The 23,436-nt window shown below is 43.2% G+C and overlaps 1 protein-coding gene across 1 annotated transcript in view; it reads right to left on the bottom strand.

Moving 5' to 3' along the window:
- Positions 1–23,436, bottom strand: part of nmbr (neuromedin B receptor) — a 79,737-nt gene that overhangs the window by 52,085 nt on the left and 4,216 nt on the right. The window lies entirely within an intron of this gene.

Below are 23,436 nucleotides of genomic sequence, written 5' to 3'. Positions count from 1 at the left end.
TGCTATTAAATTCTGTGTTAAAAATAGATTCTGTTTTATTTGGCTAATTCCGCGGTAAGTTGACCCCCCCGACAGCACACACGAACACAAACACACAGACGCACACGTATACACAGAGGGAGATAGAGCGTTCCTTAATAACATACTTTTTAATCTTTGTGTTTTGGGGAAAGTAGGGAGTCTTTCCAAGTCAAAAGGCTCAAGTCCAAGTGAAGTCACGAGTCCTTGACGTTAAAGTCCAAGTCGAGTTGCAAGTCTCTTTACATTTTGTCAAGTCGAGTCTAAAGTCATCAAATTTATGACTCGAGTCTGACTCGAGTCCAAGTCATGTGACTCGAGTCCACACCTCTGCTATGAAGACTAAAAACTAAAATATACAATAAGGGCTAACCTAAGGAAAAGAGATATGAGATGTGAAATATACAGATGGTAATGAATATGACAATATACAGATAGAACTGAAGTATATACATGATTGTATAGATAAGGATGCAGCAACTCGCATAAAGTCGCCTCTTTCTGCTGGGAAAATATAACATCTTCTATGCAACACCGATGGGCAAAACATGTTGTTCGTTCATATTTCCAAATTCCAGACTTGCTCAGCTTTTTGCTTTTTTTCAGCTGATGCAACCTCGCAGCAAGTTTGGCGTAAAAAACCCAAATACAGCTGTTTCCCATGGTGCATTGCAGAAACAGTATAAATACAACCGGACTCTGCATGTAATGATGTAAACACCTGTCACCTTTCACCATCTGGCCACGCAAACCATGTCGCTGCCACTTTGGATTACTCTGAATCCTCTCAGTCTGTCACAATTTTTTGGTGGATATTTTGGATTTAATTTTTTGCGGATCGGTAGGAGGAAATGAGATTCGGTGTCTGTTGGACATTAACGCAATCATCGCACCAGTCCATCATCCCAGTTAGGATTTTTAAACTGGCATCAAGTATAGATTTTGTGTTAATTATGTCATTAATGTGGTATCAGCAGACGTAGCTCCCAGCGTTTTGTCAGCTAATTTGGACAGCGTGTGTCAGCCAGCAGGCTCCTGCAGCTGCTGATTGGATGACAAAGACAGGAAACAACAGGATTTTGTCATTACAGTGATAATTAGTCTGGATTTGTAATCACCGAGCCCCGTTTGAAAGCCCTCATCAGGGACCGAAAACGGCGCCGACGCTGCCAGAGACAGGGACCGAAGTCCCTGAGTGGCAGCGCTCATGCAGACCCTGTGTGCACATTAACACCGTCATTATCATTATCATGCATTTCACATCTGGATCATGTTTACACCTGGCAGTTAAAGCCACCTTTAGCGTGCAAAGTGAAATCCAGTGTGTCTTTTAGTCGCCAAAAAAGCAGATTGTCACGCACATCGCTGCCTCGCGTAATGTTTACAACCTTTAAAACCGACAGTAAACGCCCCGTCTCACTTTTTCCTCGTCCGCCAAATCCAGACGATCGATTTTTTTCCTGCTTTATGGGACAGTTTTGATTAGCGCGCCTCAGTCCCAGCTGGCTGCCGTGCCGCTGGACTCAGATCTGGTGTTTCATGGTCAGTCTGAGCTGGAGAAAGATGCATGGAGGAGCTCAGCATTTTTGATTTTCAGTTCAGATGTGAACAATAACGCTGGAAAGAAAGCCAAAGACACTGTAGACTGATTAAGTGAATGGGTGCGAGACACCCATTCACTTAATTTATTCAAAATTCGAAAGCACGCAATATCATTTGAGAAATCAGATTATCTCACTTGTTTCCAATGAAGTTTGACGTGTTTCAAGGATTTTTTTTTCTGGGAAGTATGTTGAAACTAGGCTCAGTGGTTAGCCACCATTGCCCTGCAGCAAGAAGGTTGTGGGTTTGAATCTGCCACTGAGCCGGCAGCGCCTGTTCCCCCTGTGCTTGTGTGTGTTTCCTCCATCAGAAACAGGTACGTTAGTTTAATTCTCCCGTCAGTGCCGGCCTCACACTTAGGATGAGTCAAACGCATGAGTTTTCGCCGTGGGGATTAATAAAGGACAACTTCACTTAAGCCACATCAGCCCACTGGGATCAAGACAATGACACTTGAATTCAAGAAAATTCTGGAAAACAGGTTCATCAGCTTGGGAAACAAGTGGGATTATCGCATCCCAGTGGCTGATGAAGACAGACAAGATTTCAGTGCTGAATATGAGACTAAGTGCCTTGTTCAGACGGGGATTTTGGGGGGGCACTTGATTTTACAGCCCGAAAAAGTACAATCAAACTCTTTTGTAATCACAGGGTAAGAATTTTGTACTAATAAGAGCCTCATTATTACACTGTATTGACCAAAAACAGAAATACAAGGTATTACTGGGTCGGCTTGTGCACAATAAAGTGATGCCTGTTACACCTTAAGTACTTCAAAGTGACTCATTTTACCTCTTAAATCCCCAGAATTTGGTTGTGTTACCCCGTAATTATCTTATAATAACAAAAAGAGTTTCACTGTAATTTGCAAGTTATGAAATATCGGTTTTGGTTTCATTCCCAGATGAAGCCCAGCAGGTCACAGAAACACACACTGCATCCGTCCAGGTAAAAGACACACTGTCACTCATAAACCTTACATCACTGTGCTGAACCCCACCCTCCCAACACACACACACACACACACACGCACACAACGCTTAAGACTGATCATTTTATGTTTTATTGATGCAATGATTTATTGGGTTTATTTATCTCACACTGACAGCATGACTTTCTTGCGTCGTCCCTGAGCAGAAAAGCGCTGAGACGGGTAAAAAGATGGAGTGAAATTTGGAGTAAAAGTTGCAGGAAATGGACGGTGACCGTGAACAAGGGCGACAGAAACTGGCAATTTCAAGTGTTGCAGGTACAAAATATTTTGCAACAAATATTGAACTAATGAGTAAAGTTTGAGTCAAGTGAGAAGTGGAAGTTTATCTCCTTTTCTCACAAGTAAACTGACTAACTTTTACCAGCATAAGTAGTTCATATCAAATTTAACACACATTCCTGCTATTTAGAGTGAGCTTTTTTTCTATTTTAAATTCTAATTTTATACACAGTTTGGCAAAAGTAGATACAGTCAATACATGTGAAAATTATATATCATCCACCTCTACTTCTGTTCACACTGTGGATTTAAAAAACAAAATGAAATAAAATAAAACACAAAATGGAGACCTGATTTTTTCCAAATCTTTCCCTGGAGCCTCGTCTGTCACACTGATTTTTTCACTTCCCTGTTGCACCTTCGGGAACGTGGACTGGACAGTTTCCAGCTCCAAAGGATCGTTCCTCTATAGCTCGTGGGGCCATGAAGGCAGCAACATCATAAATATCCAGTAAATGTGCTGTGGAGTTTGGTTTCATTCCAGAAATAAAGGAAGAAAAGCTCCTAACAGACGCCCGATTGATTTTTTTTTAATCAGAAGATGTCTCAAAACTGTCCCTCCAGGACGGTGCCAGTTTAGGATTTCATCCAAAGATAAAGGCCCATGAGTCCCATGAGGATTTGAATGCACAGAAATTAGTTTAATTGCACTCAAATTAGGTAAATATGTCACTAATGTATTTCAACGCACTCGCCACTACCTGACTTTTGCCAGTGAGATTCACCATCAATCAAATTTGCTTGTTATTATAATGTAGAAGTGTAAAAGCAGCAATAACCATGATAGAAAAACAAGTCATAGTTCGGCATTCAAAATGTTCATTCAGGAAAAGTACAGCAATATTAAAAATAAAAATTTTAAGTATGAAATTACTTCAGTATAAAAAGTCTATTTTGCTCTGTTATTTTTTTGTTTGTTTGTTTGATTGATTATTCACATTATTTATTTTTACTATGGTTAAAAATGCACAAATGATCATATGATAACACGTTTCTTTATGGGTATATGGATATATGGTTTAAAAAATGTAATTTGGATAAATTGTATGGAAGTCAGCTGATACAGTAGTTACTGAGTAGTGGAGAAGGGGTAGGATTTAAATAAGCATACGCTTCTTTTTACTCCTTTTGGACATGTGACGCCATTAGATTTGTTGTTTCGACTATTCTGTATTGTTTCTGCATTGTTTTGCATGTTTGTTTGTTTTTTTCACACGTTCAAAATAAAACCTTCATTCATTCAAAAGTAGTCATAGGTGGAGGAGTTCAGTTCTTGCTGCATTAAATTGCTCCACATCCTGTTGGCTTGTTTATGCTCTAACAATGTAGCACCATCTGATAAGTTGCATGGAAAAGCTTTTATTCTGAAAGGTAATTAGTAACTCCAGCCATCAGATAAATGTTGGGCAGGAAAATTAGAAAGTCTCATGAAAAGAAAGGTGCTGCAGGAAATGGACTGAGTTAAATCCACAACTCTCATTATTATCCTATTTTTTTGGTTTTTCATCTGGACAGAGTTTTGGGTTATTAATTAAAAAACGAGTAAGAGCGCATGAAGTCAAGCTCGGAGCCGCTTAGAGTTTGAAACGCTTCACTGAGTGTCCCACTTTATCTGACCCGCTGTTCCACTTTGCCAAATCCTGAATGGCACTCAGCACGGGCCGCATTGTAAACGCGATAATAACACGGATCCTTTCAGTTCGGTGAGGAAGCAGGACTCAGAAACAGCCCGTGCATCGCCGAGCGGTTCGCTCGACAAACGTCGGGGAAATGGAAATGTGTTAGAAATACAAAAACAGGCCCCGCTTCTGCCGCTGAATGAGACGCTTCATCCAAACCCGCGGAGCCACAGAGGGCGGCGTGTGACGGTGTGTACGTGCACCAAAAAAAAAAAAAAAAGTGCACATACACACCTGCATCACCACTAACAGCTCAGCTTTAGACTGATGTTTCTGATTTCAACAGCAGCAAAGAGAAGTTTTTTTTTGTTTTTTTTTTAAGGCTCCAGCTGACTGCAGGTAAAAGATGAAAGCTATCGTGGTGGAGGAGCGGAAGACTACCAGAAAGAGAGAGAGAGAGAGAGCAAACAGGAGTCAAAAGCAAAGATGTCAGCGCTAACAGTTGCGGCGTTTTAAACATTAAAACATGGCCACATTTTATTTTTTTGGCGGCTGGATTGGAACTAAAAGGCGGCTGACAGTTTTGTATCGCAGCCTACTTTCCAGGCACCCGGCAGCCGCAGATTGATGGGATTAAGGTGTTTATTTCCACCAAATGTTAGCCGGGGGGAAGGAGGCTGACGGTTAGCATCTGGAGCGTCCAGCCAGGATCCAGCTCAGAGTAACAGAGAGAGGAGGAGAGAGCAACTTTACAGCTCGGGGACGAGAGAAATAACATCAGATTTTTTTTTTTCAAAATGGGCGAACTAGCCCTTTAATGGAGCTTTTTTATGAATGAAGCCATTATATTTTACGCTCAGACTTATAATAATGGCCTGATGTGATTATATAACGCTTGCTGTGTGGGCTGAGACTGTGTCTGGCTGCAATGGTGGTTTTGAAAACGCCACTTTTTTTTCTCTCTGTTTTGGCTGTTTGACGTCTTTAGCCGCTGAAAACGCTCCTCAGAGTGGAAGTTTTTGAAACCACTTTTTTTTTTTCCTTCGTTTGTCCTGTGGGCAGAGGAAACAGGACCGTTTGGTAACGCTGACATCACTGCTGCAAAGTTCAAAGTTGGCTCCTGCTCCTCCTTAGTTTCCTAGGATGGCGACAGAATGAAATGGTCACCATCCTGGGAAAAAACACCCTCCTCCTGTCCCTCAGTGCTCGCCAGCAGGTGAAAGCTCAACCCCAGATTCACTCTCGCTGTGGCACGAGCTTTGGGCGAGCTTTCCTTTTTTTCTCCACATCTGTGATTTTCACAGCTTCCTATTGGATGTCTATCGATCTGGCACCGTGCTGCGCTGTGATTGGCCGGGAGCTGCACACCTGCCACCCAAAGGCCGACGCCCAGAAGCGTCCCGACCTCAGCTAAGCAAGAAAACCCATGCAGAGGGCAGCGTCTCTGCACACACACACACACACACACACCGACACACACTGCCAGTGGCCCACAAGTCATGATGGAGAGGATTATTTTTGTAAGAGTCTTTATTGTTTTGTAGGGAAATCTGACTCATTCTGCCTTTAAACTCCATTTTTGCAATTTGCATTCACTCCGCCCACTGCATTGCAATAAAAAAAACACTTAAAGCAATGCGTGCCACATTGTAATGGATGGGAACAGTTGCTGTGAAATCAAACATTTAGGCTGCAATAATAACAGTGGTGGTCGTGTTTACCATTCATTCACTGTAATCACCCCGTTCAGCCATCTGTAAGACACACACATCACATCAGGTGTTGGTACTTCACACACCTCTGCTCTGATTCAAGGTCAGAACCTCGAGCTGGACACACAGAGAGAGGGAGGGAAAGACACACACACACACACACACACACAAACACACACACACTTTCCTAGCTCGCAGTCACAGTCTGACTGACAGTGCGGTGTTTGTGTTCTGAAGTGAATGTAAAGGTCACTACATGATGTTTCATGCATGGAAGCGGCTGAAATCCTCAGGAAGTTAATACAAATGGATTCCACCTCAAATCCCAGGCCTGACCTTTGCATGTAAACTCAAGTAGCTGCAGGAAAACCACAACCATTTTTTATATACGTACATGTGTATTTAAAATGTACTCGCCAGCCAGTCTCAGCAGCAGGTTTGAGTCATTTTTTTTATCATATTGAGAACCACTTCTTTCCTGATTTTTAACTTTTTTTTGACAGAGACTTTTGCGCCTGTAACATACACCGATGTCAAACAATATCAGCAGACTGTGTTTCTTACCCGGCTGCATCGCCGCTGTGCTCGTTTTCACAGAGAACAAAGCTCCTCTTGAGTATTACTGCTGTATTTCACAAGTCAAGTCAAAGTTTCTTTAAAGTGCAGCATCACAACAAAGTGTCTCGGTGCAGTTTACGACCGTAAAACAACAAAACAGAACACAAACTGACATTATAAACACAATAAAACATGGAGAATGCGACAAGTTTCTGATGATGGGAGCAAACTGGGACAAACCTCCATCTCTAAAGCGGGAAGGGCTAATGAAGGATCGGTTTCCACTTCCCAGACTTGCTGTGCATTGATTGGTTGATGTGTCTGGAAGTCATCGACGCGCCAGTGGGTCTCATATTCCCGCTCTGTGAGGCCGTTTGTTTACCAACAGGCAGCGTCGTCCCGCTAAAGCGCCGTGATATCAGCTGGTTAACAGGAAACTCATTTCCTCATCACGCAGCTGCGGGGCAGCGATCTGGCGGTGTGTCTGACCCTGATGGCTGCTAATGAGCCCCTAACGAGACTAAAGGCCACTAACGAGCCCGTAACGGCCCCCAACTTGCCTTAAGGCCCTTAACGAGATTAACGAGCCTAATGGATAATCAGCGTAACGATTGGAGCGGCTCCTGCAGCCCTTATCACTTCCTATCATGATGATGCACACAAACACCCCGCTACGCTAAATATGCAAACAAAAACACTAACCGAGCCGACTGCTGTGAAGCGATTACATTTGTCAACACTGGAAGTTTGTTGAATTCGCCGTAGGTGTGAGAAATGCGGTAGAAAATGATTCGAAGCCTCTGACCTAAAGCGAACTCTGCTGTGTGCTGACCTAGTTGTCGGTGCATTCCCTGTGAAGACACCCAGCCTGAGACTGGGAGGTCGCCAGTTCACATCCCAGTTCACTGGCTGGGGAAAGGAAACTCTTTAGGGAAATGCAAAAGCACATACACACTCATCAGGAGCCTTGATGAATAATTTAAAATCAAGTTTAAGTCTTTTAACAAAGTCTTTTACAATAGTCACCTTACCTACTCCCCATTCACAAACACACACACCTTTAAAGGATTACTTCAATGTTTTGTGTTAGCAGTAGGATGACCTCACTTGTTTCCAATTCACTTTCACTTTTGTTCAGGGAAAAATTATAAATATGTTGAAACAAGGCAGAAGCAGCTTTAAAGGAATAAAGGAGCAAAATCCCCTTTTTCTGACGTACCCAGACTCAGTCGAGATGTTAGACACCATTTTTTTCTCTGTACATCCACTGGTTCAGTTCCTATGGGTAGCATTTCGTGTTAGCTTAGCATAAAGACTTGAAGTCTATGGGAGTCGTTAGCCGGGCTCAGTCAGAGTGAAAAAATCAACCTTACAACAGCTCCGAAGTTGTTTAATTTACTCAGAGTGTATCATTACACAATGAACATGGCTGTTTTTAAAAATGAGAGTCATTCCAGATGGTGGAGCTGTAACCGCTGAACACATTTATCCTTCCATCTGTGCATCGCTGAAGGTAGAGGAAAATCCAACACAAATTTCTTTCTCCTAAAACAACTCATCTTAATTGCTGTTTAATTACAAGACATGGATTTCCAATCATATCCTATGATCCACTGTGCAAATAAAACAGCTTCAGAGTTGCTGTAAGGTTTATTTCTTCACTTTGGCGGAGCTAGGCTAACGACTCCCATAGACTTCAAGTCTTTATGCTAAGCTAACATGGAATGCTACCCATAGGAACTGAACCAGTGGATGTACAGAGAAAAAAAAATGGTGTCTAACATCTCGACTGAGTCTGGGTACGTCAGAAAAAGGGGATTTTGCTCCTTTAAAGCTGCTTCTGCCTTGTTTCAGCATATTTATACTTTTTCCCTGAACAAAAGTGAAAGTGAATTGGAAACAAGTGAGGTCATCCTACTGCTAGATTTTTTTTTTCACTTCAACGAAAACAAGATTTTAAGATTTTTGCAGTGTGCTTGTGACTGCAGCAGGTTTCACACTTCTCCTGTTGACCTGTTTTGACATTTACATTTTAGAGGGCTACCTTAAAGTTAAAGTGAAACCAGCAGCGAACACCAGAAGGCACCAGAAGGCACTCTGTAACACAAACCCTCTCCAACCTCCTAAACTGCAGCCTCCACTAACGTTTAGGTCTGACATCAGCCTGCGGGGTCTGATTTTATGATCAAATAACATGAAAACTGAAGTTCAGCTTGTCGGGACAACCAAGGAGGGTCAGAGATCACATCATCCTGACAGAAGATGGAGCAAAATATTCTGATTTTGTGTGATCGGGAAAAGTGCCAGGGGAATAAATAAGAACAACCTTTGTTCATAACACACATCAGTGTCTCTCAGCTTTCTGGTTCTGCATCACCGACAGCATAAAAAAAAAACGGCATTATAAAATTAGCTTTCAGTTGTACTGCTGCCGTAATACCTGGAAATCTCCTGACATGAGTGAACTTTTCCGGGGGGAATGAGGGCTTTTAACGAGGGAGGACAGCTTATTCAGAAAGGTGAAGAGCGGTCGCCGAGAAAGGTCGAGGAGGAAACAAGGAGAGGAGAGGAGAGGAGAGAAGCCCTGGGAAAAGAGAGGAGAGGAAATGAGAGGAGATGCAAAGAGAAGAGAAATGAAGAGTGAAATAAAATGCGAGAAAGTAGAAGAAGGGAAAGTGGAGGAGTGCAAAGAGAGAGAGAAGAGAGGGGGAGGAGATGAAACGAGCCGAGGGGAGAGACAAGGAGCTGGAAGAGGAGAAGTGAGGTCAAATGAGAGCAAAGTCGACTAAATCTGAATCTGAAGTTGATCCTGTCAGTCCGGCCTCCGACTTCCAACGTCAATTCTGAATCACGGCCACACACTCGACTTCATTACATCATCAGTTTAATTTCATTGCATCATAATTTCATCGCTTGTTCTTGAAGTCATTTGCTTTTTTCCACATTCCTGCCTTTGTTTCCTCTTTCCCGCTTTCTTTTCCGGGTGAAAACGTTCCTCGAAAAAGCCTCCTGGGGTTCCTCCGTCTCCCCCCTTTTCCTCGCTCGCGCCGCCCGACAAAACCTGCGTTAACTAAGCCCAACTAAAGCGGGGGCAAAACAAATCCATTCGTTTGGACACGAGTTCCGCCGCCGACTCCCGCGGTCGTGACGCACAGGTTGATTCATGACTCACGGTCCCTGGGGTTACAGCAGCGGGGCCCTTTAGACTCGGGGAAATTGCATTCTCCGCACACTGAGAGCGTTAGCGGTATTCTGAGCCACAATTATGCTTTAAGGACAAAGGTTTTCTTTGAGAGAAGCACCTCTGAGGTCGGCGCCACGTCAGTAGCCATGGCAACCGTCGCTAATGTGGAGGTGGCTCAGGTGCCCTGGTTTCGCAGTCTAATGGCCTTTTTTTTTTTTTTTTTTTTTTTTTTTGGTCTATCAGGGGGAATCTGGAACTTTCCTCAACCTGGGACCTGCTGGAGCCGGTGGAGTTCAAGCTTTCGCCTCCGTCTCCGCTGCAGGGAGAACCAGGCGTGACGGCCACCAGGAGCTCCAGCCTCCATTTTTAGCCCCGCTGCTTGTCTCTGAGTGGGATGTCCAGCTCCTGAAGGCAGTGACGCTTTTAAACACACTTTTATTCCTAACCACTAATCTATAATGTTTTTGTTGTTGTTGTTGTTGTTGTTTTATTGTAGATCACTGTTTCTAACACCGGAGTCCCACTCCTGTTGAATCCTCTAAAGCCTAACTTAAAAGCAAAGTTTGACCACTCTGCAAATTAGACAGCTTCAGAGTTGCTGTGAGGTTTATTTCTGTAAGCTTTAAAGGATTACTTCAATGTTTTGTGCAAAATACGCTTTTTCAGACTTACCCGGACTGAGACATGATGTTTGCTACCATTTTCAGCTCTGCCCTGAGGGTAGCATTTCGTGTTAGCTTAGCATAAAGACCTGAAGTCTGTGGGAGTCGTTAGCCGGGCTCAGTCAAAGTGAAAAAATCAACCTTACAACAGCTCTGAAGTTGTTTAATTTACTCAGAGTGTATCATTACACAATGAACATGTCTGTTTTTTAAAATGAGAGTCAATACAGATGGTGGAGCTGTAACCGCTGAACACATTTATCCTTCAATCTGTGCATCGCTGAAGGTAGAGGAAGATCCAACACAAATTTCTTTCTCCTAAAACAACTCATCTTGATTGTTGTTTAATTACAAGACAAGGATTTCCAATCATATCACATGGCACACTGTGCAAATTAGACAGCTTCAGAGTTGCTGTCATTATACACATACTGCACTACTGGTAGATAACACGTAAAGACTGGAGGGGAAGGGGTGATTCCATGAGGCTGGATCAAGTCTGACAGCTGAATTCCCAGTACCGGGCGTCAGGTTCTGTCGACAGTCTTGGTCTCATGGTTTCACACTAACTCTGAACCTCGGTCGGAGCGTGTGTTCCTCAGGTTAGGTTATTTTCCACTGCTGTTTAAATTGTTCATATTTCTATTTTTTTTTTTTTTTTTATAATCCTTGTTTATAGTGCTTATATTGCTTACTGCTATTTATCATATATCACTCTGCCCTTAGATTTATAACTGGCGATAGATATGACACTCATCATTGCTTGCTCTACAAGAAAGTTGGTTGGCCCTCCCTTGAAGAGAGGCGCAAAGGACATTGGCTTTTATTCATCTTTAAAGCCCTTCTTGGTAGACTACCATCATACATCACAAACCTTTTAGCATGGAATTCTGGCACTTACATGACCCGTTCAGCTGACTTATTACTCCTAAAAGTTCCCCGAGCTTGTACCGAACTTGGTAAAACTGCATTCTCTCATAATGCCCCAAACTCGTGGAACACCCTCCAGCACACTCTGAAGATGCAAGCACTCCCCTCTCTTGCACAGTTTAAGACTTTAATCTCAGAACACTGTGTTTCTGATTGTATTTGTTTTAAATGATTTTCTTATTATATGTATGTGTTATTTTGTTTTTAATGCGCTTGTAAACTCGACGGCATCGAAAATGAGGGTAACCTCAATGTCCATTCGAGAATAAATAAAGTTTGAATGAATGAATGAATCTGTGTATACTGTATATTTCTTCTAAATTTGCACATTGACCTACCTCTATGCACATTTTATACACCCATGCACACGTTTTTTTTGTTTTTCTTTTTTGCATATTGTTTTTTGCACACTGGGTTGTACTTAGATCTTATTCTGTTGTACTCAGATCTTATTCTGTTATACTTAGATCTTATTCTTTATTTTTTATTTTTTTATTTAATTAATCTGTAATCTGTGGATACTGCTGAAAAACTGCGAATTTCCTGCGGGATGAATAAAGTATCTGTATCTGTCTATCTATCTAAAGTATCTATCTATCTATCTATCTATCTCTTTCTCCACTTTGGCGGAGCTAGGCTAATGACTCCTATAGACTTTAAGTCTTTATGCTAAGCTAACATGGAATGCTACCCATAGGAACTGAACCAGTGGACGTACAGAGGAGAAAATGGTGTTAAACATCTGGTCTCAGTCTGGGGAAGATGGAAAAAGGCTGTTTTGCCCGAAATGTTGGAGTGTTCCTTCAAGCAGGAACAGAAGATGTTGATCACTATGACCTCCAGATGGATCTTTATACGGTGCAACCATCTTACCAACTCATATAGACACGGAGATTCTTAAAATTCTGTTTGAATGAGATAAACCCACTTGTTTCCAGAGGTTTTTATTTAAAATCAAATGTCATCTTCTTGATCCAAATGGACCTAACTGCCTTATTCTGCCTCGTTTCAACATGTTTATACTTGTTCCCAGAATTAAGTCATGAAACTAGTGAAAGTGAATTGGAAACAAGTGAGGTCATCCCATTGCTAGATTTTTTTTTTTTTTTTTTTTTTTTTTTACCTTAAGGAAACAAGATTTTCTGGGATGTCCAGCTCCCAAAGACAGTGAAGCTTTCAAACACACTTTTATTCCACCGTGTTGAATTCTCTAAAGGCTAACTTAAAAGCAAAGTCAATCAAATAAAAATAGTTTTGATACCTCAGGCTGTTTAACCTGTTTTTGTTTTCCCCCTCCTGCTGCTGCTGCTGCTGCTGCTGCTGTGAGGTGTGTTGTTCATGAAGCTGTGCACACGAAGCGTTCAAGTACCTGTTTTACTCTCCTGCTCTGATCCCGGGCCTGCAGCCTTTCGTCCAGCTTGCAGTTTGCAGTGTTTTGCTGTGTGTGTTTGCTTTCCCTGGCGGAGGGGACGTTTTGCTTCGCCCCAATTTCAAATCAAAAACACAACAGTGCTGCTGCTTTTAGGAAAACTAATGTGGAGGACTTTATTCTGGTGATGCAATACTGGTGTGAAGAAAGTCTGGGTAGTGGAATAAATGGCTGGAGAAAAGAAGGAGAAATGATATCTAGTTCTAAATTACCACCGCTTTTATACATTCTGTAGAAATTATTACATTACATAGGTATTACAATGTGAGGAAACCATAGTAGGAGTGGGTTTTAACAAAGTTTAGTATTGATAACCACAGTCCTTAAGTGTAAAATTAGTTTTTTGACCTGAGATCTCCACAAATGATCGAGAGAAGTCAACCGGAAACACATCAAAGTTGTGCTGAAGAGTTTGTGTCCCTGCAGGCAGCAACAGGAGTCATTCAGCAGCGGATATCGACTCTGACTCTGTCCTTTGCCACACGCTGCATTATCATGCTGAACGGCAGGAGATCAATGCCGATGTAAACACCGCGTTAGGTGGAATGCTAATTATGTCGGAGGCTCCTGAAGGTGAGGCGGCGGGACGCGGGTCAGGCAGGTCGGCACAGCGAGGCCGCGGCTCGGCTCGGCTCGGCGTGCTGCTGGAGGAAGACGGAGAAAAATCCGCCTTCCTCCCAGCATGAGAAACCTCGAGGTCAATCACTTGGCAGCAGGTTCCCAGACAGAATCGAGGGTCACATGTCAGATTCCCCGACTTTCCCATGAGTTTCCGTGACCGACATGTGGAATATCCACGTCCTACATCAATGCAACATGAGGTTTCTTTCCTTGACTACAATTTTAAACACACCTCTGATTCGCCAGTCCTATTAAAATGTGTGATTCTGTTTGACGGCACGAACACCACACAGCTGGGGCTGATAGAATCCCATGATACTCCATGACTTTCCGGGTTTTTTGTGACCTGTGGGAACCCCGAGGATCCACTTCAGACTCACTCAGCTGAGGGAGTCATTTCAGGAACTCTGGCAAAGATTTCAAAGTGACTTAAACTCCAACAAATGAACAGCAGGTGCATTTCTCTTTGTGAAAATATTTAATTTACGTCTTGTCTGTTTTTTTCTTTTTTGACCGTTGAGGCGTTTGCACAGAACGGCGAGGTGTTGCTGTGCCTCTGTTTTGCTGTGTGCGTCCCTCAGGTGTGTCCGGGGCCGCAGGCAGGTGAGGGGCGGGGCTCGGACCCCCGGGGCCCGCCGGCCTCCCTCCGGCTGCTGTTCACGGCCGTTTTGATCAGAGCTGCTTTGATCAGCGTGCACAGCGGACAGGAGCTGCTTTGCTGTAATTAGCATACAGATTGCTCTCTTTGCAGCAGTTTGTTTTGACGTGGAAGCACGCGGCGGGTTTTCTTTGTCCTGTCGGCGGGCCGGAGGGTCGCACGCTGCTGATTACAGCTCCGACTCCCTGCTGGAAAAACACACACACACACCCAGCCTCTGTTGAGGGAGATCCACCCCGTGATCCCAGACCTCGGTGGAATTATTTTTCAAACAAATTACCGCTCCATGTTCCCTAAATTTCATGTTTCACGTTTCCTCAATAGTGAAAAAGAATGATGCCCGTTCCTTTTTTATATTACAAAAAACAAGAATGCATCTGATATTACGTGTTCAGTAAATAATCTGAGTAAAATTATGTTTATAGACAACTACTCTCACTCACACACTTTGTTGATCTTAGAGGATTATCAAAGCCACAGCATAAAACAACAGTATTTCTCATAGGCCACTAAAAACCACCAGCTCTACACAGCTTTAATGTAACAGCAGACAATTTTCCAGCAGGATTAAATTTCTGTAGCCGGCTTTCAACTGCAGGAGCTTTTACCAGGCACGAGGAACTTTTTTTTTTTTTTTTTTTTTTAATCGAGAAAAATTGCTACTTGGAGTCGGGACATTTGAACTTTGAGGGGGGCGGGGCTTTCAGCGCAACATTTCTTAGTGGTCGACTACGACTTGCGTATCACTTCACCGGTAAAACAAGAAAGTATTCCCCTCGTCCTAAACTGTAGGACGAAGGGAGGAGAGAGAGAGAGAGAGAGAGAGCGTGGTGATGTTGTGCATGAGAAAGCCGGTGAGTTAGAGAAATAAAACATTATTTTCTGACTGGTTCACAGCAGTTATGTTCTAAAGCACAAATAAATAAACATCAAACACTCAACAGATGATTTAGAGCAAAGAGCAAAGACAGATGCTCTTAGTTTGTTCTTCTACATTTCTCTCAGGCACACACACACACACACACACACACACACACACACACACACACACACACACACATCAGAGGACTCAGCTTTTCTACCATAGGCTCAACAACAGAAAAAAAACACTGTAAAAGTGTCTGATCTGTCAACAAGGCGGTTAAAAAGAGTCACACAGCCTGATGCTTGTGTCTGTAGACGACGGTGTCGACAGCAACGGGCTCAAGGAAACGTTTAGGTCCCTGGAGCTGCTGCACCTGGGTAGTTTGGGCCTCATGAAAGGGGCGTGTCCTATGACAGCAGCTTTGAAAGGAGGCGTGGCTTAGCACAAACGTATCGTAGAGATGCATTGATTTTCATTTTTTTGGCCGATATCCGATTTTTTCCAAGTCTGACTTGACGATTCTGGTTTTCTTTTTAAGAACTAAAATTCAGAGCATACAAATGTTTTTTTGTTTTTTAACCCGGATGTCATGCAAGTGGACGAGAGCTGGAGCCGGATTCTCTAAAACGTTCTTACTAATAATCTTAAGACGTTTCGTAAGAGGAAAAAATCAGAAGTTCATAAGAATGTTCTCAAGTGCTATTCCCCATTATTTTCTTAAGATCTGCACATTATCTTGCGAACTTCTTGATTTTTTCCATTTACGAACTTTGCATCTATCTACCTTTATGTAAACAAACAGCCTCGCGTGCACAAGCGCGAACGACTGGCAATTAAATTACCAGTTCGAAAAGTTAACATTAGCTAACCGTTAGCTAACTAACGTTACTTTAGCTAGCTAGTTGCATTAGTGCTACATTAGTTGCATTAGTGCTAGCTAACTTGAGTGGTGATTGGTGGCTAAACAAGATGACCTCATCTAGACTCAGAAACAATAGCCTGTATGTGTCTAAATACTGGCTTAGATATTAGGCTGAATTACAGTTTAGATAATGATTATCACTATGTTAACATATACAATGTAAAATTATTAAGGCATTATTAATCTATGTTATATAATCAAATTTAAGCTCTAAATTAATCAAAGATGTTTGAAAAATAGCTTACCTTCACACAGCATGTGGTTAATTAAGACGACCTTTACCTGTCTTAAAGTTACGATACTATTCAAGAAAAATAGTAAGATAATTTATTTCAAGAATCCCATTTATTCTTAAGAAAAAGCATAAGAATAAAGTTGCGAGCATTCTTAAGATCTTTTGTTTGGGTTCTTGAGATATTTTGTTTTTGAATTCAAAAATATCTTAAGATACTTCTTAAACCCAAATATAAGAAAAAAGTGGAACTTAAGAGGAAATTTAATCGTAAGATCCTTTAGAGAATCCGGCCCCAGGACGGTAAAATTTGTGGAGGCCTGCAGAGACTTAAGGCAAAGGTAATGATCTTCGTAAGCAAAGCGACATCACCATAGCAAAATATTTACATACATATTTTGTTTTGCCGTCCTGCTGCCACACAGTCGGCTAAACCGAGGCTGACCGGCCGGTCACCAGTCAGAGCCGATCGGGTAAAAACACTGGCCAGTTCTGAGCACAAGCCAATCGATGGGTGCATCTCTGTCGTACAGTGCAGCTGAGACCCTGCTGGAAGCCGACATGACCGATGACCAATCTCTCCACAGGCTTTCATGATGTGACGTGGATGTGGTTGATACTACGGCCCATGTGCTAAGCCCCGCCCACACCGCCAAGCCATGCTCACTTCCTCGCTGGCCCATGTCCAACCTTCCCACCAAGTTTCATGCAAATCAGTCCAGTAATTTTTGATTTGTCCTGCTGAAGGACAGACAGATGGACGTGGGTGGTGAGACATCTCCCTGCTGGAGGTTTCTCCTCCTTGGTGAAGGTAAATACGTTGAAACAAGGCAGAACAAGGCAGATGACAAGGCAGAAAATGTCACTTGAAGAAAATTACAGAAACAACTTGATCAACAGTGAAAACAAGTGGGATTATCTCATCCCTTTCACTCAGTTTGAATAAAAACAAAACTAACTGACTCTAAATGACTTATTTAGATATTTCCTTACAGTATGCACCGTCAGATTATGCATTTTGGAAACACACCAGAGCTCTGGATGGTATTATTTTTATGCTGAGAAAAAAAAAAATACTTTGAGATTATAGACTATCCTCGGAAAGGAAATACAGATTGGCGTGTGTTGAGTAAACCGGTGGAGCTGCTCAGTCAAAGTTACACTGCGCGGCTCCCAGGTGTGAATTTATGAGGCAGTATAAATGCTGAAACACAGAAAAAAAAATTACAAAACCTTCAGGTTAACTTGACATACAGTGGGGCTGCAGGTGAGGGTGGAGACGGTGAAGATGAGACCGGCGGGTTTGATGAATGGAATTTTTTTTTTTTTTTGTCCCCCTGAAACAGAATCGACACAGATAGAGCGAGTGTAATGCGCTCACTGTGTCCTTTATTTCACCGAGCGTCTGCGTAACTGCCCAAGGTTTTGACACTGTGTTTCTGAAGGCTGCGCGCTATTCATCATGTCAGTATATCACACAGTAATGCACACACACACACACACACACACACACACACACACTGGTATTTAACGGACTTAACCATGAAATCCTGATTTAATTTGTAAAGGTGAGCAGAAGGTTCATTTCCCTTTGAATTCCCCCATCATAAACTTACAGTTTTTTTCATTCGCTTTTTCCAGTATAATGAAACTGGGATCCACTTTGTCGTCATCTTCACTTCCAAACCACAGCAGAAGTTTTCTTTTGCAAATGTGTTCATACCTTTTCATTGGATTCACACATTTTTCAGGCTCTTTTGCACAACACTTCTCACATGTGTCATTTACATGGCCCTGACTCCATTGACTTCTCTGTGGTAGTCAAAAGCAAAACATCTGCTCACAGCTGATAGAAATGACCTGCATCTCTGTGAAATCACTAGTGCACCTGCATCACTGCCCTTTCCACAAATCACCAATCACCAATCAATCAGGATGCACCTACAAAAAAGGGGCCTATAAATTGTATTCTGTATTTTTTTTTCTCAACTCTGCTGCAGAGTTTTTCTGTGTAATACTGTATGTGAATTACAGTATTTCAGTTTTTGCCATCAATAGAGCAAAATTTCACTTCAAAGTCTTTCTGACTTTGGATGCAATTCTTTACTGTAAGTTTGCATTTGAATGTGCAGCTCACAGGAGAACCTTGTTCAAACTGACAGCTGTATTTTGTATTCTGCTGTCAGCTGTGTTACAGTACAGTAGAGCTGACTGAAGGAATCTACACATTTGGGCAGAAGTTGAGCTGTTTGAGGGAAATATCGGATTTTGCTACTTGCTTTACAAAATGTAACTATGTAAATTGTCAAAAATATGACTGCAATACACACAGGAAAAAAGTAAGGTTGAACCTGCTCAGACTGAAAAGGGTATGTTGCATTTTGGTGTTGAGTATGAAGTGAGTGAGTGGCTGGATTATGTTGCTTGACTGCAAGTTGTGTTGGGCGGTGACAAAATGTGCTTTTGCTGCATGTTTGAAATGTTTTGTCATGGTAAGAGCCTTTTGCAAACAAAATGTGTTATTTTGGGAAGTGCACCTCTCATTAGGCCTATGGATTAACTGTTTTGATACCAGCGTTTCTGAGTTGACAGAGGAGGTAAAGCGATTGAAAAAAACTGTAATCATGAAGTCAGTAAAAACATGTGCAGGGTGGATAAAGTGTTGATTTAAAAACTAATCAGCTGTAACTGGGACTAAAGCACGTTGCCATTATGCAGGTTATTCAATATTATTAGGATGTATAACAAACAAAAGTAAGGACTTGGCGAAGTCTTCGTGCAGAGTCATGGCACGTCCATGTAGTGTGTGGCATGGAGTGTGACCTTTTGACACACAGCGATGGGTTTGCAAAGGAAGAGAGATGGAATTTGTTTCTGTTTTGCAAAATGTAAATTTAATAAAGATTTTGCAGTTCTGTCACAATATTAGCAATCCATGCCTGGGGATAAACAATGGCTAAAACGATAAAGCACAGTGGTGGAAAAAAGTTTTCAGACACCCCATGCATTTGTGAAATATTGCATTAAGAATCACTCTTAGGTCTTCAAGTGCAATTTCTTTTAGTACAGTCACAGCCAAAATACTAAACAAACCCTAAAAAAGCCATTAAAAACTTAAAATTGATTGGTTCCATAAAAATACATAAGAAATTTTGAGTATTGGGTCATTTTGGTACCAGTGATGAAGGTGGTTCTTTTTATTAAAAGACACAATTTTTGTTGCCAAGCTTGGTGTCTATATAAATCCAGCACATCTGAAAGTTCTTCAGACACTAAAATGGCTAAAACAAGGAACCTAACGCAGGAAACACGCCTGAAGATAAAGATTCTCAGCCAGGAAGTGCAGATGCAGTCCTTCAGCAGTTGGATCCACTCTGCAGAAATACAGACGAACCAACAGCTTGGAAGACAAACCAAGATCTGGGCGTCCAAGGGTTTCTTCAGCAAGAAATGACCACATCCTGATCCGCATGTGCAGCAAAACCGCCCAATGACATCACAGGAGCTTCAGCAGCAGTGGTCAAACCAAACTGGTGTCCAGTGTTCCACCCGCACTGTACATGGCCGACTTTTAGATCATGGCTTAAGGTCCTACAAGGCTATCAAGAAGCCCCTGATCAATGAGAGACAGAGGTTAGCCCGGTGTCGTCGGGCCCAGGCACACAAGAACTGGACAGCCAGGAACTGGAAGAAGATTCTGTGGTCAGATGAGTCCAGTTTCCAGCTTTATCTTCCTCCTACTAATGTGAGGGCACGCAGAAGGCCAGGCGACAAAAAAATATATAATATAATTTTTTTGGCTGCATTAGACAGTTTGTATCTGTCTAATGCAGCCACACCTTTTGAAACACAAAAAAGATTTTTCCACAAATATTTCATGATAATATTTGAGATTGTGTAAAATTTTAAGGGTGTCCGAAAACTTTTTTCCACCACTGTATATGGGCTAGGAAAAGAGATAAAAGGGATGAAAGGCTCATTCAGGCTCCCTTTACGTACAAAAATAAATACGTCTGTTTCAAACGATGTAGCCGTCGCTGCCCACGTGCTTCCATGTGTCCTTTATGTCGGCATGGATCCACTAGAGGGCAGCGCGGAGTCAAAAATCTCTGACAACAACAAATATCGTAATGATGGACCGGCAACATGGAACACATTGCCGCAGGAGGACGGCGATGCGTGAGGTCATTGAACACATCACCACAGGAGGACGGTGGTGGTCTGTGAGGTCATTAAACACATCGCCACAGGAGGACAGTGGCGGGTGAGGTCATTAAACACATCGCCACAGGAGGACGGCGGCGTGCGAGGTCATTGAACACATCGCCGCAGGAGGACGGTGATGCGTGAGGTCATTGAACGCATCGCCGCAGGAGGATGGCAGCGCACGAGGTCATTAAACACATCACCGCAGGAGGACGGCGATGGTCTGTGAGGTCATTAAACACATCACCACACCACAGGAGGACGGCGATGCGTGAGGTCATTGAACACATCGCCGCAGGAGGACAGCGGCACGCGAGGTCATTGAACACATCGCCGCAGGAGGACGGCGGCGCGCGAGGTCATTGAACACATCGCCGCGGGAGGCCGGCGGCGCGCGAGGTCATTGAACACATCGCCGCGGGAGGACGGCGGCGCGCGAGGTCATTGAACACATCGCCGCGGGAGGACGGCGGCGCGCGAGGTCATTGAACACATCGCCGCGGGAGGACGGCGGCGCGCGAGGTCATTGAACACATCGCCGCGGGAGGCCGGCGGCGCGCGAGGTCATTGAACACATCGCCGCGGGAGGCCGGCGGCGCGCGAGGTCATTGAACACATCGCCGCAGGAGGACGGAGAATTCTTTTCTCCAATATTATCAGTTTTTTAAACTTCGTGTCTCGCTCATCAGCCGGTCTCACTTGAACTATCAGCTGCGCTTCCCCCACGATTTTTGGCGGTGCTGCTCCATTTCGTCCTGAAAACCTGAAAACCTGCACAAATACAGACGACATGAGCGCAGAGCATGGACAGACGGCTCCGTATCCGCATTTAATGTCGAGCATAAATGAGCCTTTAGGTGTGGATCCATTCAGTCGTGCTCTAGTTACAGCGGTTTGGCCAACAGGGCGGACTTATTTCCAAATGTGGCTTACGGTGACACAGTAAACTTCGTCTTTACACTTCGTTTCACCTCCAAAACACGAACAAACTGTAGCTTGACGAGAGTCGGCTCAACAAATCGATAGCTGACTTACTAAAGCAACTAAAGCCTTTTCCTAACAGAATGAAACGCGTGCAAGCGAAAGAATCAGTGATGTCCAAATTTGCAGCAGCAGGTGGCAGCAGGTAGCAGAAGTGACGCCACTTTGGGTCAAGAAATCGGTCGCTTTGCTTCTGTTTCAGCGACATGAAAACAGCTGCTGGAAACTGCAGTGAACATCTGTATTGTTCACTGGAGAGAGCAAAGGTGGACGAAGAGACGCTGATCGTGAAAGTAGAGAAGCGTCCGCCTCTGTGATGTTTCCAGCGCAGGTTAAGAGAAGCGTGGCCAGAGATGCAAAGATTTTAAATTCAAGCAATTACCGTTCCCCGTCACAGATATAAGTGCTCGCTCATTTTTGTCAGAGAGGGAAAAAAAGATAGGAAAAGTGCACAAAATAAGTGAGGTCCCACTCTGCAAGATGACCGGTTCCTGTTTTGTGACCGTGTTGCTGTCGGTTCCAGTGAGGACACTTTTCCGAGGCGATGTCGTCAGGCAATCGCAATCAAGCGAATCCAAACCAAATCCAATTATCTCTTCAGCACCGCTGTTCTCAGACGGCGTTGCCAAGAAAATGCAGAACATCCCAGCACGGCTTTAAGAGGGCATTTTCCGTCCATCAAAGCGCATCATTTCTGTCCCCAAAGACACATCTCTCATCACGACATGTTCCACCGAGACCTTGCAGAGTCACGGGCGGCCACTCGGTTGACTTTCAGAAACAGCGTTTGTTTTTCTGCCTGGGCTGAAGCGAGTGGGCCCCGGCGGCCCCGAGGTCGATCTGTCACTTCCATTTTCAATCCCCAAACACAAGAAGGTCCCGGCGTTTTCGCTCATTCTCTTCTCCTGTTGTTGTTTTTTGTGCTGCAGGTTTGCAGAGACGACACGGCACGAACCGGTCATAGCCGCGCCATCGCCGAGCAAGACAACCCACGGCATTTCAAGAGGTTTTGCTAAAGAGAGACAGAGGGGCTTCTTGGACTGGGATGCATTGTTCACCGGGAAATAGGCTGCTAATTTCTAATTAAATTAGCTCAGAGTTTTTTCATTGGGTGGAGAGGATTAAGTCAGTTTGTCTCTTTCTCTCAGCCAATTTATTTCCATGAGTCCGACACGGGCGATCACAACCGTTTGTCCAGAATAATGAGGCGAGGGACAGACGGCGGTGAAATACCTCTTTGATTTGACCAGCAGTGGAGGCAAATATCTTCCCCCTGAGCTGTTTTTATTCAGAAAAAAATCAAGGAAATGGTAAGAAATCACCCATGAGCTGGCTTTTCTGCTTTAAGGCAAAAAAATTGAGACCCCTGTGCATCTTAAGTACTTGTCAAATGTCACCCAGTGAGTTGTTGCCGTCTGCAAAACCTGAGTCAGCCTCTGAAAACCGCACCCCAGATCGCTGTGGCCATAAATCACAAGGTACTGCTGCAAAACGCCGGGAGACTCGAGGCTCGATCCGACTGGACCGGCTCATCAGGAGCATCAGCGGTGAGACTGGGCATTAGAGGAAGTGGCAATGCCATGATGGAAAAGAAATGCTCCAATAAGAGTTTTTTATTCAAAATGATACTGAAGTGAAAGGACTGAATCATTCACCCCTTTTCATTTTCAGCTGAGAAACTGAAATCAGAGACAGTTTGTTATTTCATTACTCGTTTATGGATCTGATACTTGTTGTTCGCGCTTTCATTTTTATGTTCAAGTCAAAAATCGAGAGTGAAGAAACGGGACTTGATTCTGATATTTAATTTTTCTGATTTGTGTTTCTGTCTTGTTAGCTTGATCTAGTAAACCTTAACGATCAATCATCAACTGAAAAAATCAGCAGGACTTTCCAGGTATTGGAGTGTTGGAGCATAAAAACAAATGTAGGCCTACGGAAAAACAAACTGGTGTTTGTTTTTT

The sequence above is a fragment of the Myripristis murdjan genome, chromosome 24 (genome assembly GCF_902150065.1).
Source record: "Myripristis murdjan chromosome 24, fMyrMur1.1, whole genome shotgun sequence".
Taxonomy (NCBI): domain Eukaryota; kingdom Metazoa; phylum Chordata; class Actinopteri; order Holocentriformes; family Holocentridae; genus Myripristis; species Myripristis murdjan.
Note: the sequence above shows the minus strand (reverse complement) of the source record. Positions and strands in the feature narration are given on the sequence as shown.